Source organism: Motacilla alba, chromosome 10, assembly GCF_015832195.1.
Source record: "Motacilla alba alba isolate MOTALB_02 chromosome 10, Motacilla_alba_V1.0_pri, whole genome shotgun sequence".
Lineage (NCBI taxonomy): Eukaryota > Metazoa > Chordata > Aves > Passeriformes > Motacillidae > Motacilla > Motacilla alba.
The window spans coordinates 12,488,281-12,505,518 of NC_052025.1; the positions used below are offsets into that span (position 1 = coordinate 12,488,281).

General features: G+C 43.2%; 1 protein-coding gene across 4 annotated transcripts in view; it reads left to right on the top strand.

Annotated features, from left to right (window-relative positions):
• Positions 1 to 17,238, top strand: part of CTXND1 (cortexin domain containing 1) — a 35,493-nt gene that overhangs the window by 10,843 nt on the left and 7,412 nt on the right. For 2 of the 4 annotated variants that reach the window (XM_038147500.1, XM_038147499.1), the window contains one exon: positions 16,362 to 16,536. The gene's annotated coding sequence lies outside the window, so the exon portion shown is untranslated. The remainder of the gene's footprint in view (positions 1 to 16,361; positions 16,537 to 17,238) is intronic. The other 2 variants (XM_038147501.1, XM_038147502.1) reach the window with 1 other exon arrangement.

Sequence of the window (17,238 nt, forward strand, 5' to 3'; positions counted from 1 at the left end):
TTGCAAGCAGACAGTAATTTTATTACACAACTGCCCAATAGCACTTCTCTGAAATATTTTGAAGTTCTATGGCATAGAGAAAGTCAGCATTTCTTAAAGCAGTTTAAACCATAAAACAGATAGTAACCAGCAGGGGAAAATAAGAATAGCTGTTCCTTCAGAATTTTTGAGTGATTAGACTAATTTTCAACCTTTCTTGTACATGATCTATTATTTAATCTCCCACCTTACTTCATGGCAGCAAACAACAGTCTGTTTTAAACCTCTGTTTTTCCTCCATTATTGAAGCATTACTCTCTGAAAGAATGGATTTTTGCAAAATGCTAAGGAGGAGGAGAAAGCAGGAGCCGCTCCAAAAAAGGTTCAGATGGCTGTGCCAGTCCTGCTGCTGTGCCATGTCGCTGCTGCTGTCAAGAATATTCCTCACCTTGAAAGCCAAATCAAAGAGAATTTTAAAATAAGGAAGGAATAAAATTAGAAGTTCAGTCATGTGAGGTGAGGAAAGTGGGATCTGGTCCAGTTCTTACTATATTCTTTCCCATATTTGTTTTATCATGAATAAAAATCAGTAAATGCTCTAACTGCAATTTATGTCAGAGTAAAAAGGAGGGGAACAATCAAGTCTCTACAATATTTTACTTTTATCACATAACATGGGCTAACTACTGCATTTTTTCCCCACTTGATCTCTGTGTAAGGTTATCTTAAAGAGTTTCCTCCCTCTTTATTTGAAAGGATGAATTCTATTTCTAAATAGATTTGCTCAGCAAAATTTTCTGATTTCTGTTCTTACAGTTTCTTCTCATTGTATTTGCACTTTTTTCCCCCCACACAGCTCTTGCTAAGGTAAACTTGCATTAACATGTTGCTTATTGGGCCCATAAACAAATTAACATGCAGGGTGTTAACTAACTACTAAAGGTCTTGTAAAAATACATTTAGCAGGTGAGAAGGGGGTTGAACTAATAATAATCACATCAAAATAGCAAAAATTATTGTATACACCTCTTTCTTTTAGATATTTTTTCAGATCTCCATAACTTTCTGAGAAGCTGTGCTTAAAACACTGATGTGAATACAGAGCAGGAAATCTGAAGCAATTTACTTTCAATCCTTCTCAGAAATACTCTGCATCTGCTTGTGCAGCAGAACAGCTCTGGGGACACTGAAAGGGTGCTGTGAAAATCACTGCCCCGTAAAGTCCTTGCTGGCTCCTGTTTAGAAAAGGAATTTGTGAAGGAATAAAGGCACTTTTTCACCAGGTTACAAAAAGGGAGAAGGAAGAAATAGTTTCCAGTTGCTGGAGCTAAAAAAGGCGAGGAAGTGCCAGTGCATGCAAAGAGGGAAAGCCACAATTCTCCTTTGCAAAAAGGAAGGAATGATGTGTAAAAGGCATTCAAGAAAATACTTCTACCCCAGCCACGGGAAAGATTTGTGTATAATCAACTTCTGTTTGCTGCAGAGCAGTTGCCGACGCATTTTCATGCAAGCTGATGTTGTTTTCCCTGCTTGAGTGGCATAGCAATAATAAATACATTTATTATTCATTAAATGCCTTCAAAATATTTTAATATGCCTCAGCATTTCCAAGGTGTTCAAATCACAGCAGTAAAACACCCTGCTCACGTAATTTGCTGCCTTAACAGCTGAATATTGCAGTTTGTAGTTTGAAGTTTCTGAGTGCATGTTTTCAGAGAGAGTGGAGAATCACTTCAGGTATCTGGGGTCAAAACCCTAAAAAGAAGCTTTCCTCTTGAGGAAAGCTTTCCACCCCACCCCCCCACGCCCCCTCAAGAGAAAGCTGGCATTATACACAGTTTGATTCATATTTTAAAACAGGATTAATAAATTTCACCAAGTTCAGAAGTTGTCAAATGAGGAAAAAGATGTTTTTAAGGTAAAAGCAGACCAATAGATAGATGCTGTAGTATAGATGCATGGGTGATTTCTGTGATTTGGTCTGGCTGTTTCTTTTCTATACACAAAAACACCCCAACAAACAAAAAAAAAAAAAAAAACCCACCCAAAAAAACCCAAAAAACTAAAACAAAACAAACAAATAAACAAAAATTTTTAAAAAGCCCTGCCCACTCTGAAAAAACAAACAAACAAAAAACCCAAACAAACAAAAAAACCAGGAAAGGAATGAGGAATCAAGATTTAGTCTTATGGTTTCCTTTACTTGCTGTTTGGAAGTAAGACTTCACTGGCCACAGGGTCCCAGCCTAGATTTGCATGATGGAGAGCTCTGCATAGCATTTCCTGAGTGCCAAAGCAGATGCAAGGTGATTTATGGTCTTCATTGTTTATGGGGATAAAGGAGAAGAGAATTATGCCTGGATCACTGTGTCCCAAATAATTCCTTAAGGTTATCAAGTTTGCACAGCTCTGTCTTATGTTAAGTTTATGCCGGAAAAAGAAAAATAAATCAAAATAAGAGGAAGTGAACCACTGAAGCAGAATGCCCAGGGAATGTACTAAAGCACACAGTGCTTATTTATCTACAGCTGAACCTCATCAACCAGGGAGAAGTTTTATTCCCAGTCACTGCTCAGAGCTTCCAGTGAAACCCTCCCAGATTATATTATTGTCACCCAGCCCAGCATTTGGTGGACTTTATCTACCATTAGAGTCTGGCAGCATGTGGGCCATAAGCAAATCTGAAAGCTAAATAGTTTTTCTTTTGAAAAGATCAGCACTTGAAACATCTAACTGCAGTTACCAGCGTGGTGTCCTGTGAGATACAAAGAGGGAAATCCTTCACAGACCCAAGAGCAGCCTGGGGTGCAATGAGCAATGCCATGAGACACTCAGCCCTTTCAGCAGCCTGGAGATGCCTGCTGCCATTCTTGGGAAGGGTTCAGAGACTCTGGAGACATGATCCTAACGTGACTGGGACTGGCAGAAACCTCTCACCAAGATGCAAAATAAGGCTAAAAATGAATAGGTGTGATTTCCTGCATGTCTTCCAGGTAAGAATGTGGAACTCCAGGTGTGCAGGGGGTGTTTCCCAGAGGTCTGGCCTGTGCTGTTCTGAGTTCTGGCAGTGACAGAACTGCCACTTTTGAAATTCAGCACATCCCAGGAGCCAAGGCTGGTTTTGTCATTTGCTAACATCCCTGCACTTTGAAACTTAAAATGGAGCTTGTTACAGCCCTGGCCAAAGGCTTGTCACAGGGAGTTCTCTTTTTGCTGCAAAAACTCTTGCTTTCATATTAATGAAGTCAGGCATTGGCAAATTTGCTGTTGTTTAGGGCAAATGCTGCTGCAGGGGTTATTTGAGGCTGTGGTCTCAGTCAATGTGGTATAGGATTTACCATTCAATTCCAAAATGAAAAAGTGCAATTAAATGCTCTTGAAAATGTCCTGTGCTAGGAAGAAAAGCCTTCCAAAATAGATTTCTATCTACTTGGTCCTAGTCCATGGTTCTTTAATGTTTCTGTAAGCAGTAATGGTTTTGTCCTGCAAGACAAATACCCATTGATTTCAGTTTCTAATGACTGCTAGGTCAGGCTTCCTATATATTTGTTTAATTAATTTTTCTGACCTTCCTTCCATTTAATACTTGGGATGACAAACTTCCATTTCAGCAGCTGTGTGGATGTTAGTCTGAAGCACCCATGATGTCAAAGGCTTTGTATTCATTTACTAATCAAGTTATTTTGAGCCTTTTTGAAAATAATATGCATGGTCAGCACAGACTTATGATTTGGGGTTTTTTCAGCTCAATCTCATGTCACTTATCACGTGGATTAAAATTAATTTATACACATTAACCTACAGGAAAGAGATGGTTGCTGTTTCTTGAGATATGAGGAAAACATCTGAATTCCAGCGAGGATTCCAGATAAATGCATTAATTTTTGAAGTTGAAAAGTTCCTTCCTACTTTAATTAGCAACGCTTCAATTTTCTGCCTCAACGTTCAATAACAAAGGTGGAGACTGGGAGAAATGCCATGTCCTGTAGAGAGACTGCAATGTAGAGGCAATTCCAGGTGCCATCCAGCAAAACAAGACACATACCTTAAATCTGACAGTATTGGTTGGACTTAGGCTAAATGTCAAAGGCAGAGGAATAAATTGGTTCTTGAATCCTTCCTAGAAGCGCCTGTTCTCATTCAAATCTTAGCTCAGCTGGTTTGAGCAGGGTGCTGATAACACCAAGGCTCAATCCCCATGCAGACCCTTCACTCAAGAGTTAGACTCAATAACCCTCATGGGTCCCCTCCAGCTCAGAGCATGCTGTGAATTTGTGAAGAGTTAAGCAAGTCTACAAGAAATTAGGAACCTGAATGCAATTATATATCTTGTCCTCACTGCTTTATTCTCAATCTGCCATTAGTACCTCTTTAAAGCCAGGCATGTGCTTCAATCCTTGCACGAAAACTGCACTCAGATAAATGATCTAAAATTAAAGTATCACCCAGCTCTTGTATATTTGCAAATCGAATTTATTTTGACAACAGGTTAACATAAGACACAGATGAGACACAGAGCCTAGAGCAAGACTGATTGGGCTGTGTGATTTAAGGCTCTGCAATTAAAGACAAGGCCCAGGGATGCTGCCTTTCAAATGTGAGTGTTCAGCTTCTGCCAGGACTCTGCTGTCTGCACACCTGCCACTGAACTGGAGCAGTTGCCATGCTACTTCATGGAAAATATTTATTAAGTCAGTGATTTATTTAGTCGATTTAAAGAAGGTGGAATAAAACACTGGGCTGGCCATAATGGTTATGCTGTTGTTATTTCTTTTTTAATTAATACTGAGCAACCTGTACTGCAGCCAACTTCAAGACACTTCAGACTTGCACTCCTCATTCTCTGGCTGGAGAACAAAAACCTTGGTAGAATAAATAATGTTTTCATTCTAGGACCCTACAGAAAACTACTTTTCCCAATATCTTCCTTACACAAAGAAAGAAGACTCTTGATTTTCCTACCTCTTCTTACAGGGAAAATACTCCCCTTTTTCCCCCCATCTCTGAGATATGAAATATAAAACTCAGAAACAGATGCAGTCCCAGGTCTGAAGTTCCCACAGAGGAGAAAAACAGTTCCTGTCTCTCCGTGCTTCTTTAACTCAATGCAATATTTACCAGGATAGAGCCAGGCATGGTCCCCTTCACCTGCTGGCCTGGGAGAAATGATTTTTTGCACCTGTCCATCCCAAATTCTCTGTCCCCTCCCCTCCCTGCAGTTTGCCCTTGTGGCTGATCCTGTGCTTGCTCCCACGCCTGCTCTGGTTCATTGAGGGAGAATTTTATTACCACATTCAAAGTGAAACACCACCGAGTTTCATATCAGAGATTTGCCATTGGGGTAGAGGGAAAGAAATCAAGAGAAGAACAGCTGGGCACAATGCCCCAGCTCAGCATGTCTGACAACCAATCTCTGCTTGTTTCTAGAAGCTGAACTTCATATTAACCACTGGGAAAGGCTCTTTCAGCTTGCATGGCAGACAGCAGGGTTTTGGTGCTGGTGCATTGCAGCTGTCCCTCTGCTGAGGTCAGTGGGACAGAGGCAGGTGACAGTCAGGGCCAAGTGATCTCTCTGAGCTGTGGGAAACCCCTGACCCAGAGAGGAGACATAAAGCTGACTCCAGACTCCTCCTGGTGCAATGGTATAATACCATGTTGAGTTTAATCCACAACAGAGCAGCCTTCAGAAGCTATTTTAATCAATTAAGAACAGTTGGACCCTTTAGCACATAGTTACCATCATCTACTTATTATGCACTTAAAATGCAATTATAGACAGGAAAATAATGTTCCTTTTCTATTGGCCTCGTTTTCCTTGAGTGAATTAAGTCTGCTTCTCATCTGCATTCACAGTCCCAGCTGCTTCCTGACTGAAACAGATCCTGTAGGCTTTTTATATCCAGTAGCAATGCAGCAAGGCCATATGTAAGGCCAGGGTGTGTGTGGGAGCTGGGATGTCTCCTGGCTCCTGAATTATTAGGCTGCTCCAAGTTCCAGTGAGGAGTCATTCCCTGTGTGGTGATTCATGAGGCAGCAAAGAACCTAGATCCAGTTCTCAGGCTGTGTGTTTAGGGTTAGAAAAGCAATGCTGCTTCTCAAGCTTAAAAAAAAACCAAAACCAGAAGGGAAGATAGTTTTTGGAGTGCCTGCCTGTAACAGAGCAGGTCTCTGAGGCTATTAATTATCCAAGACTGCTGGTAAAGTAGAAAAGGTGAATGTCTAGCAAAGGAGTTTTCCTAAACATATATAAATAGCAAACCATTACACTTTCACTGGAAGAAGAAAAATTTGCAGACAGGGCAAAGCTCAAGAGCTCCCAAGCCCACAAATGCTTGTGTTCCCTGAGTGTCATTGATGCAAGTCACTTGCTGCCATAATTAGCTGTGTCAGAAGACCTGAAATAGAAGGGGGTGGAGAGGAGTCCCTGCAGGATAAACTGATGGGGCCACGTACCAGGGTGCTGTGTGGAGAGGATACCCCCAATTTCTTAAATCTGCTTTCCTTCCTGACCCCAGCAACTAGAGGGTCATTTGATGGACAAATGTACACAGGCTGGCCACGTTTCACCAGGAGATTGCTCCACAGTTTCAAGGTTATATTTATGAGAAACCTGCCAAATGCCTTAATTGGTGTCCACTGCAGTAGGTCACCAAGGGAAAAAAAAAATCAAAAAACCCACCCCAGGAAACAACTTCACAGGAGAAGTTTTAAGTTGAGACAAGCCAGCCTGTCAGACTTCTGGAAGACTTACTTTAACCTATACCTTCAGTAGATGCCAAAGGAATAATTTGGACACTTTTCTTTGTGGTCAAGTGCAGATTTTTATGCTGCTACTATAATGTTTAAACACTTCCTATTAAATATTGCATATCAATAGAACTGGTTATATCAAACAGCAGATAATTGCTGGCACTTATTTTTCAAAGTCAAAACTCTGCTTGAACTTCCCTTTGAGAAAATTAGGGTTTTATTAGCTGGCAGAGAGGGGGAAGTGATTCCAAGGGCAATTTGGCTTGGGAATGCAGTGTTCCCATCAGAGAAGTTTTTCTGGCAGTGAGGCTTTCCTGAGAGAGAAAGTTCAGCAGGGTTTCCTGAGACTGTTTAGCTCTCAGATCTGATTTTGTGGAGGCCTTGGAAGATGCTGAGCTGGTACCTTCAGACATATGAACCCAGCAACGCACAAACCCCCCATCTTTCTCACTGCAAAGTCAGTAGTGAGTCAGTGCACAGAATAAAAAAGGTTGGGGGGGAGGAAGCCTGAAGTTTGTGTTTGTCACACCACTGCACAGCGTGGGAAATGCCAAGAGTAGGCTGCCAGCCTATGCCTCCCACTGAATTCATGGAGGTGTCTTGGCAGCACGAAATTTTCTCACTGAGTGTCACACTGTCCTCAGCCCTGACCCCCCAGATGTAAACAGTGCTGCCCTTGATCTTCCTGCTCGTGAGGGACATTTACCACAGCCACGATGACATTTGTGTTTTGCTTAGCCCCAAAGCACTGGGTTAAAGTGAAGCACTCAGAAGTTTCGAGCTGCCCACGGTCTGTCTGGTTGAAGTCAATGCAGTTTTTATGAGGCATTTTATTATTAAAAGAATTTCTCTAGAAATCAACCCTCCCACTGCCTGTCCAACATTTACAAAGCTAATTTAGTTCAAGGCTGCTCGCAGCCATGTAAATAGAAGCCAGACATTTTTCTCTGCTAGGGGACAGTCATTCAAAGAGAGGTACCCAGCCATGTGCAGGCCATATTTTAGCATGCCCACAAAGAGCTATTTTCTTGCTGAGTGCTGTGCATCTCAGTGCTTTTGAAGGGTTTGCAGTTGCAGTGTTCCCTCAGCCCAGGAAGGGTGCCTGAGGCAGCCCCATCGTTTCCTCTGTGTCACTGCAGGGCTGCTGACCTTGGTAGCAGGACATGCATCAGGGTGCGTGTCAGCAGCTCCCCAGCCTCCTTCCCAGCTCCAAATACTTCAGCCCCCAGCCTGGACATGACTTCCCCACTTGAGGCTTGGCATATTTACAGAAACTGAATTTTACAGCACTCTCAGCTACTTTCCATTGCTGCCTCCTCAGAGCTGAGGGGGCAGCTGGGGCAGTCAGGTACATGGACAGAGGTGCTGGAGGAGATCTCCATTTGCAAAGTTCACTTTGCAGAGCAGACAGAGAGAAGGCAGAGCCCAGACCTACAGACTGGGGTGGGCAGTGTTGGAGGTTTCTGCTGGTAAAAGAGCTCCCTTGTATCTTTGCTTAACATCTTCTCAGCTAATAATTAGTTTGAGTAATTCAGAAAAATAGAAGTAATAAGATGTTATTTGCCTTCCTTTGTAAAGGTTGACTCCTAAACTCAGCTGGAATTGAGGTCTGTGCTTTGCTCTTACAGGTAACTTGAACAATCCTGCCCTAAACAGACAACTTGAATCAAAGCATGGTCCCTTGCCTTGTCCTGCCAAAGATAATCCCTGTGACTGTGTTAGCTGCCCCTGCACAAACCCTGAGCATCTCACACACCTCTGCATGCCAGGCTGTACCCACACAGAGGCTTCACCCAAAAGAGAATGTGCATTTCAGTACAGAGGGAACCATTTTTCCCCCAGCCACAGCATCCAGATAATTCTTTATGTTAATCTGCAGTGACATGGGACAAGATCTGAGGCTTTTTTTCTGTGAATCAGAAATCCTGCACAACTGGGCAAAACCAGTTGTCCTTGTCTGCCTTCTAAGAGAAGACCTGTGCTGAACCATGGTGGAGTTATGGATCTCCTTCTGCCACTTCACTGCCCCCTTCTCAATCAAACCCCTGCCTTAAGAAACCTGGCTGTTGCTGGCACATGAGCAGGAGCAGCTTCTGAGCACAGCACTGGTGGAACAGCACCAGCAGAACTGCAGCTGAGCAGCTGAAAAGAGAGGGCTGCTTTTGAGCTCAGTGTCCTGCCCTTCCAGATGCTCCAGGCTCAGCTGCAGCACATTGAACCTGTGGGAGATCTGGAGTCATTCCCTACCATGAGGCTCGGCACTAGAATTATCTAGAAGACCTTGCAGGGAAAACAGTGCAAGGGGAAACAAAGAATACAAAACAAACCAAACAGTTTCAGATCTGCATTTGCACATATATAAAAAATATGCTTCAGAAAAATCTAGTTCTGTGTTGAGTCATGACTGCAGTCCTGTTAGTTCCTGTCCTAAGATAAATCTTCACACAGAAGTACACCACAGGAGGTAGGAAAATGTAGTTAATCCTACTGGTGTCATCGTGTCGTGCTCCCTGCACAGTTTCAAAGGTCACTGGCTGGATGCTCTGTGTGTGTCTGCTGAGATGGTGCTCTGAGGTAATTGTCTCTTCTTCAGCACTCCAGAGGTGGGGATGGAATTCCTGTATGTTAGATGTACACTTGCTTCTGGCCCAAAGTCACCTGTACTGCAAAGCAACTCTCCTTTGCCTGCATTTGCAATTAATTAAACTTCCAGGAGCGTGGGCATAAAACGAGCTTGTGACAATAAAGAAATAGCAGCCATGGACAGCAGAGACCCACTGGGACACATCTCACCTTATTATTCATAGGACTGGGCTGTTAAAGTTTAGTTTCTTTTCATGCATGAAGAGCTTTTGAGGAATCTCATTATTGCGCTGAATATAAATATATCCAGTAAATATGAAGAGACAGAGTTAAACTAGAAGCAAAGATCAGTGCCTGGTTTTGAAAGTATCAGAGCTGTATTACTTACAGATACAAATAGAGATTGAAGCTGAAATTGGATCAGATCTTAAGTATCTTCTCTTCTCTTAAAGGGGCTTTCCAGAGGCAGCCCAAAAAGCATTGGCAATCCGAGAAATGAGAACATCAGAAGCCTCTTGCTGGGGCAGCCCAGTGGCTGAGGGGAGATGCTCCTTAGGGACACTGTGTCACATTTGGCAGCCCATCCTCCAACCCCCACAACTGCTTGTTTAGGAAGTCATAGGGAAGACCCCTGATTAGTGGTTTCAGAGTCTATTTCTGGACATGTGGTCTGTAATTTATCCAGTTCAAAAAGCCTGCTGGTGCTGTCTCCAGTCCTCTGTGTAGAAAGTTTTGGGAAGTCACTACCTGCTGAATAAAGAAGCCCTTTTTTTCAATAACAAGCTGGTTGTCTACTAGTTCATTGAATGCCCCCAATTGCCTGTTTTGAAAACTAGTGATTTTTTTTTTTTTTTAAAGGGGGGAAACAATTTTCCCACTCGCCTGATCTGTGATTTTTGTACAGCTCAAACATGATTCCTCAGCCACCTTTTCCCCATCTTCTTCAGACACTTATAAAGCAACTGATCATCCCTTTGATCATTTTAGTTATCCTAAAGAGAACTCCCTTGGGGCAGGTATCTATTCCTCAGCCCACTTCTCTGCTTTCAAACCACAGTGATCCCAGTCCATAAAACACAAAATAAAAAATAACAGCAAGGTTTAAAACAGCACTTAAGATTGGGACATCTGGACGCATTCAGAAGTCAGTGTGATCCCTGCAAAGGAGAAAAGACCTTCCAAACTGCTGAGTCAGTTCAGGCAAGCCCTGCTGGCTCCCTGTACATTAGGTTCACTTAAAAACGCTCCTTGTGGCCAATGGTGCATTAATAAGGTGTTGGCTGTCTGGGACTGTTGGGGGCTGTGCCAAAACCAGTCCTTTATAAATTGAACATGTGCAAAGGTTCTGGCAGTCTGATTCCCAGTGACCCACTGACAAGCTACTGATCTAGCTGAAGATGTGGAGATGGAATGTAATTGCCCACAATCTTTTTAATCAACGACTACACTTCCAGTAACCTGCTGCAGTGACAGAGGAAACAACATCAGGCTGTAACACACGTCTGGAATCAAAGCTCTTTTCTGTGCAGTCTTAATTAAAGAGTGTTTCTGGCTACAAGTTTTCTAGAAAAGTCAATGAGCTTCCAGCTGAGGAAAGGACCTTTCTTGATGTGATGAAAAGGCTGCACTTATACTTAGGGAATGTACATGAGTACATGAACAGAAAAAAGCCCCTGGAGAAACACAGGTGGCACTCAGGCCATGGGTTATACTTGGGAATATCTTCAATACAGATTGGGATGAGAGGGAAGGAGGGAATGAAAAAGCATCAGTCACCCCCAAAACAAATAAAGCAATGGCCACAGTCATCACTAGCATGGATCAGATCTGCTGCAGGGAAGGTGAATTAGAGCCTGGCCTGGAGCAGCCCCCAAGGGCGTGGGTACCTGAGGATTCACCTAAAGGTGATCCAGGGAACATGGCCCAGAAATGAGAACGACAACCAGGGTGATAATCATGGGGTGGCTTTTCACTCCATGGACAGCCTTCAATGTCAGGCTGTGCTGGTGATCACTAAATTGGTGTTCTGCCCACCTCCTGCCACCAAAGCCCAGTCAGAAACAGGCCCATTGTTTCACCATTCTGAGATCATTTTTGACTGTTCTCTGTCTTTGATTAAGCACAAACTGCATTTTATACCCATCCATCTGGCACTTCCAATAAATACATTCCACAACCAAGAGATACTCAAAGTTTACAAGTTTAATTTTTCATCCCTCTAAAACCACATTGTAACATAACAGTCTGTCACAGAGGCCAAGTTTAGCAGGATTCCATAGAATCACAGAATGGTTGGGTTGGAAGGATCCATTACAGGTCATCAAGCTCCAAGCCCCCTGCAGTGAGTTGGGAAGTCTGTAATTAGATCAAGTTGCTCAGAGCCCTGTTCAACCTTACCTTGACTATTTCCAGAGATGGGCCATCCACTACCCTGCAGTGTTTTACCACATTCCCTGTAAAAATGTTCTTCCTATTATCAGATCTAGACAGATCCTGTTTTGGTTTAAAACCATTGCCCCTTACCCTAACACAACAGCCCCTGGTACAGAGTTTGTCCCCATTTGCGCAGGCAGCCCTTTACCAGCCAGCCTTGATGCCAAAAACCTGCCTTGGACACAATTGATTTACTGCAGCAGAAATTGCCCACGTGTCCTGGGAAGGACAAGAGACAGAGACCATGAACAGCTGGGGCTCAGACTCAGGTTCCTGACTGATCCTCACTCATCTCAGCAATGGGCCATTTATCCTTTCACCCAGCCTAGCTTGGTGACATGCCAAATTTGGAGGCTGCTATATTTGTTACCTACCTACAGAGCTATAGACCAGAGCTCAATTATCCTTAAATTCTTATCAGGATCCTTCACTCCAGCCAGGGCTGTCATGGAAAATGTAATGCACGTCCTGACTCAAGGTTTTGGTTCATTTGTAATAAAAATCATCTGGCCTCTCTCTGAAGGAAGATGCAATCCATCCCTGTTGGGAGACAGTGGAAAACACAGTTTATGTGGGTGCCAACTGGATCCTCATCAGGGAGAATCTTTTGTGCAGTGTTCATGTGCAGAGCTGTGCAGAAGTGGGGGGGTGGTGGGGGGTCTGACAACAGGAAGATTTTCTGTGCTGTAGCTGCTTGGCTGCTCACACTGGTTCCAGATGGTGCTGGAGGCACTCCGTGCCTCTGAAAACAGGCCAACTTTCATTCTCCCAGTTCTTATAGTAGCAGGAGAAAAACTGTCCTCTTGAGAAAAGAAAACAGGGAAAAACTAGTAATGATACTTCTGCTTCTCCTGTTGGCAAATTAGAGCTGGAATTAGATAACATGCTGCAACAATTCTGGTTTTCCAGCTGGAGAGGCAGAGAAGCTGCTGGGGGTGTCCCATGTAGCACAAGGCTCTGCTCCCTGGAGCAGCCCTGACCCAAACTCATCTGGATCACCTGGGGCCCCTAAATTTTCATTTCAGATCTTCAATTATTCTTTCCTCCTATTCCTCACACCAGCAAGGAGAGATAAATCTGTGTAAGTAGGGCTGGTTTTGCCACTGTTTTCTGATGGTTTCTCATCCTTACCCAACACCATTTCTGGGCTCTGGGGCTGCTCCTCCTGGGGTCCATTTCTGCCCAGGCTGACAGTGTTGAACCTCATGTCCTGCTTTGCAGCCAGGTCCATATTTCTACTACATCTCAGGCTGATTCATCCAGTCTGTAAGACTCCCTTACAAGGTTTTTATTTCTTTTAAGTTAGAAAAGATAGGATGTGGTTCAGCTGGCATCCCAGCCCTGGTTAGATCACCACAAAGAACCAGAGCAGCAGCACAGGAGGTTTGAGCACGAGCACAAGCTGCAAACATCCATGCTCACCATCCCCTGCAGACCAAACTGGCTCAGAAAAGGAACAGACAGGAGCAGTGCCTTTGAGGGAAGCCCTGTGTAGAGCCTGTGTCAGTTTGTCTTGTTTTGAGCCAAAACACACTCTGGACTTTGAGCTTTACTTTTGCTTATGTTTAATTGATCAAATCTCTCTCCCCACAAATTTCTGAGGTATCTGAGAAAGGCCTGCATTTAAAAAAAGTGTATGAATCAGTTATCAGTATGGATTAAAGATTGCCTGCACCTGGTACAATGGCAAAGCCACCTGTAACTATTTTGGATGTCTTGCTGCTCATCTGTTAAAACTTTCTTGACTAGGAGTTACCTTCATAAGCAAGAATTTAACTTTTGATTTGAAATAAGTGATTCAGAGATGAAGCAGGGCTATATGAGTCATTTCTGCCTATATTTGTGGCAGTTCTACAGGTGTAACCCAGCTATTCCTGCTGAGAATTCATCCACAATACTTTTCCTCAACTGGAAAAATATTGATACAGCCTCAATCTGATCTATATGTAGCTTTTCAAGATGAAAGGGCAAAAGATGTGTCTCTGAGAGGTATCCTGCAAGTTAGAGAATATTGGGCATCACCATCACAAGATAATATTTATGTAAAAAGGAGTCGCTGTTCTGCCTTGAGCCTTTTGTTTTTATAAAAAAAGTTAAAAATAAAAAACCACAGAGTAGTACAGAAAAATATGGGTCATTTTTCCTCCTTGTCAGCTTTACTGCAGTGAAAAATTTCTCCATAGTTTTGCTTATAATTCTCCTGGCTAACAGTCATTTTTTCATTTATAAAATAACTGCAGGACCAACAGGCATGTTTGTCTCCTTTCAGAGGATTTAAACAGCAGAGACTTCAAAAAGCAGATACTCCATTAAAATGAGTTTATATCATATCTATTCAGACCTTACAAGCCTTGGCTTAAAAGCCTAATCCATTTGTTTCTCTCAGACTCCTTTACATTTCCTCTTGCCTTGATGAAAGGGGATGCACTGAGTGCATCACAGCAGTGATAAGGAAAGCAGCTTCAGCCCCCTTATCAAAACACACAGGGAATGAAGGATGGTCCTGCTCAGACAGATGTTCCTTCTCAAGCTCATCTAGACTTTTCATATCCCAGGTATTGCTTTGCATTTTCCGGGCATTATCTCCTAAAGGATGAATCAATGTTCCCAACAGCCCCAGGCTGGAAGCCAGCACTGCAAGGATGGGCTGAACCACGTTGCACAATCCCTGCAGCTCCCCCTCCACAGCAGAAACACCAACAGGGGACCAAAGGAATGTCCCTGCAGCTCTCACAGGAGTCACAGAGCTCCCTTCCCGAAGGATGAGCCCAGGACAGTGCCAGGGAGGGGAGGCCCAATCCCTGGGCTGGGGTCTGAAGGAGCACTGGATTTTCTTTCTCCTCCTGCTCCCCTGTGGGTTACAAAGCAACTGATACAGAGGCAACATCACAACATCATCCTGCATTGCCTGCCCTTCTTTATGGTACTCCTATCACTCCCCACTCTCGTGTCCAGCCAGCGACCCACAGACAGAGTCATCACTGATCCTGCTCCTCTTTTTCACCTCTGAATGACCACTTCCAGTCTCCGAGAAAGATTCCCAGGTGTTCTCACCTCAGCAAAGTTTAATCAAGGATTTCTCACGATAGCTGAGCTTTGGGAGGCTGAAAACACACCTTACTCCAGATCCCAGCTGTCCATCAGTTCACTCAACAGTTCTGAACAGCGACTTGTTCCCAAGCACAGCCCTCTATTTTTTAATCTTTTGTTAATGAGGAATTCCACATGCTCCTTGAAATGATTATTTGATTTAGGGTGCTCTCAAATTATAAGCAACCCACAGTTATTTTAAGGGTATGCTGCATCTTTTTCTCAATGAAGATTAATGTTATTCTTGCCATGGGCTATGTAGGAAGGAAACATTTGTGCAACAGCAACTTTTAAAACTTTCCCCAGATTGATTTATGTGTTTATTTGTTTTCAACTTTTGGGCTCTTGCAAATGATGTCTTTAGTCTTCTGATGGAATACAGGCATCCAGTGATTTACAACTGGCTAAAAGCAAGCGTGTGGAGGGAAGATTATTTGTCTCTTGACCGTAACCGAGGGCTAGATTGAGTAAAGGAGTTTGTATAAACTAAGCTAAGCATAAAGATTTAAAGTCATTATGTAAAGCAAGAAATAAAATAGTCCAACAACCAAAACAAAACGCCAAACAGTGAGTTAAAAACAAAGATTAAACCTGCCTTCAGCTACACAGGAAAAGTCATGCTCATAGGAAGGCAGAGTTCCTGAAATGAAGTATTGATTTTCTGCTGAAAGAATTGTAAGTATAAAAGGACAATTAATTTTTAGACTAAGCTAACGGTCGCATTAGTGCTCTCTGGGTGTAGCAAGAAGCTCATCTGTCTGTATCTATCTACAGCATTTGACTCCTGTGCTCAGAGGCAGTGAGTTTTTAATCAAAACTAGATTGTTAAGACTATTAAGAGTATGATCAAGTGTTCAGGCTATTTCTGTAGAGATTTGAACTTCAAATTGAAGGTGACTTCGTTTGACAAACACACACGACACCTCTCTGGAGCAGCATCTCACCTTCCTTCCTGGCCACTCACCTCTAGTCCCTTGCCTGAGCACCCCCTGTCCTGCTGAGTCCCCTCACAAGGGATTGGGACTCATTTTTTGGCTTGTTCTTCTCAGCCTTCCCATCCTACACCTTAGAACTCCTGTCCACAACAATGTGCAAAAAGCCAGGTTTGTCAGCCAGTATTATCCCAAACCAGACAGACTAAAAAAAAAATTTTAAAAAAAATCAAATAATTAATAGTTTTTGAGTCCTGGTGTATCAGTTCAGATAAATCAAGCAGTTTTGTTTAAACAAACCATCCAAGCCCTAAATAAATATTCAGACTCCCGAGCAGGATCAATTCAAACCTGGCTGATCTTTCACTACGATTTAAAAATAAGATTTTCTTGCTTGTTTAAGAAGAAATATTGATATGACCTTAGGCTTGCACATTGCTTTTCCTCTCATAAATGTTCTTCCAGGGAATGTGTGACAAATGAGTCCATCCTGTGCAGGGTGTAGCGCCGGCCCCAGGCGCTCGCTGGAGCTCAGCGGCTCCGTCCCGCCCACATCCCGTGAGGAGCAGTTGTCAATTATTATTTTTGTTCCAGAACAGCCCGGTGAGAACTGCTTCCAGGTCTGGGTGGAGGTGAAGCTGAGCAGAGCCCGGACGCCGTTCCAGCGCCACTGACAGACAAAACTTTTAAAATATGACCGCAGGGAGGATTTTATCTCCACAATGCTGCTATGCTGGGATGTGACAGGCTTCCTACCCAGGTCTGGAAGGTATGGATCTGCTTCATACATGAAATCTTATCATTTCCCTTCCCTTCCCTCCCTCTACATCTGCTGTTTTGGGAAAGGAGTATAGAAGAAAAAAAAATACCAAAAAAAACCAATAAAACAACAGACCAGAACCACAGACTGTTTTGAAATAAATCCTAAGGGTTGAGATGAGTTGAAACATGATTAACCAGCAGAGGAACCAGCTCTCTGCAATGTATGTCGTTCATTATTAGTTTATATTTAAAGTGACAGTGCCAAGAGTGTCAGCTCAGGGAAAAAAAAACCCAAAAATATATCTTTTAAGGTATCTTGCATAGGTAGGGCTCATTGCAAAATTCAGGCACACTGATGAGCACAAATGTTACAGACAGCCTGTAACAGAGATGGAACACTAAGGAGGATGCCAACATCCTGCATGAGAAATGCAAAAAAATGAAATATAATCTCTCTTCTGTGGCAATCCCTCATGAAAAGGGCCCTGGGAAACAAAACAACCAGCAAGGACCAAATGCTCAGCGTGGAGTCTTCAGTGAGCTAAAGGGTTCCTGATACCTGGGCCTCATCCCTGACCCTGCTCCAGGGACTGTCAGAAGAGATACAGAAACAAGCCAGGGAGCAGGGCACCAAAACCCTTCTGAAGAGACACAGCTGCTGCCTGGTGCTGGCCCTCGGCAACCCTCAAGGAGCCAAGGGCACAGAGCC